Source organism: Triticum aestivum, unplaced genomic scaffold (assembly GCF_018294505.1).
Source record: "Triticum aestivum cultivar Chinese Spring unplaced genomic scaffold, IWGSC CS RefSeq v2.1 scaffold9733, whole genome shotgun sequence".
In the NCBI taxonomy this organism is placed as follows: domain Eukaryota; kingdom Viridiplantae; phylum Streptophyta; class Magnoliopsida; order Poales; family Poaceae; genus Triticum; species Triticum aestivum.
The window spans coordinates 8,746-10,650 of NW_025225531.1; positions in this window are offsets into that span (position 1 = coordinate 8,746).

A 1,905-nucleotide genomic window follows, 5' to 3' on the forward strand; every position below is an offset into this window, starting at 1 on the left:
TTTTAGAATCCTCAAATTCTAAAAGGAAAAAAAGTTATGCTCAAATTTCAGTTTTTTTATTTTTTAAATTTTTTTGTTAAATCTGGTCAAACTATGGTCAAACTATTTATTCAAGAAGTATTAGTGTTACTAAATAATTATTCAAGAATATTAGTGTTACTAAATAATTATTATAGTTTTTTTGAATTTTGGTCAAATCTGGTCCAACTATGGTCAAACTACTTATTCAAGAAATATTAGTGTTACTAAATAATTATTTCAGTTTTTTGAATTTTGGTCAAATCTGGTTAAATTGTGGTCAAACTATGGTCAAATTACTTATTCAAGAAATATTAGTGTTATTAAATAATTATTGTTTTTTAGAACAATAATTTCAAACTCAAACAGTGAAATGTGTGACTTCATGCTCAAGCTAAATTCCTGGGGGTTAATAGGATTGACATCTTACTATTGTCAGGAAAACAAGAAGTGCAGGCTTGGAAACAAGGGAGAATAGAACTCGAAAGTTAAGCGTGCTCAGGCTGGAGTAGTGAGAGGATGGGTGACCGTCCAGGAAGTTAGATGATTTTGAATGATGAGGGGTGATTAGAGATTAGAGGTTAAAATAGTTCAGAAATTTGAAAATAAAAAAAATTCAAAAAAAATCATAAAATTTCTTTTAGTGCCGGTTGGTGTTACCAACCGGGACTAAAGGTGGACCTCCAGGCAGCGGCCACGTGGACAGCCTTTAGTCCCGGTTCGTGTAAGAACCGAGACTAAAGGGGGAGGCTTTAGTAACGACCCTTTAGTCCCGGTTCCAGAACCGGGACTAAAGGCCCTTATGAACTGGGACAATAGGCCCTTTTTCTCTTAGTGGTTGTGTCAATTTTGACTATACTTTTTACCATTTTGTTCACTACACCATGCCACATACACTAGTTTCTTGAAAAAATCTGTTCGGTCTGAATTTAGATCAAAAAATTTGAACCGGAAACAAAAATATCAAGCTTCTCTCAAATTGTATGGTAATGTTATCTCAAATTCATAATGGTTGCAAAATTATGCTTGATTTATTGTAAGTTTTCTTAACTTTCTTTACAGTACAAATGCTATCGTTATATTATCAAAATGTTAAGAAAGTTACAAAGTGAAAACTTTGCAATTGCTCAGAAAAAAAAAGACTTTATTTGCAATTTTTTGAGAGACTTGCAATAAATCAAGCATAATACGTTGACAAATCTAGTAAAGTTGAGATAAATGTCAACATTATGAAAGAACATTATTGCTTTGGCTTCAACTTTAATTCAAACATCAGATTTTGTTTTAAAGTAAGTCATAATTAAGGACAAGTCTGTTCAAATATCAAAAACAATTCACACAGTTTAGGAAAAATGTTGTTTTACCTTTTTAGGTTAAAATTTTGATTTCAGTATTCTAACTACACATAGTTTTTAAAACAACTCCAGTGAATCAAGAATAACTTAGTGACCTATCTGGTAGTACACCTCAAAAGGACAAGCAATTGATTGTTTGGTTTCGTCATTGAGAAGAGAGAAAATAAGCAAACCAACCTGTGGTTGAATGGTTAGAGGACTGTGGTATCTCCAGCTCACCAGGGGTTCAAGTCCTAGTGCTCGCATTTATTTCTGAATTATTTCAAAATTTTCGGCAATGCGCATTCAGTGGGAGGAAACGTTCCCGTCGACGACGAGGTGCCTACGGTGACTTTGTAAATTTCAAGATGATATGCCAGCTCAGTCTTTCGAAGGTGCTCATAGGGTAGAGTGTGTGTGCGTGTTTATAGGGGTGAGTGTATGCGCGTGTCTATGAGCGCTTGGGTCTGTACTGTGTTAAAAAACGGACGTGTGGACGTTCTCCAACTCGCCCACACGCCTGGATGGTCGTTGATTGTTTTTTGCACGAATC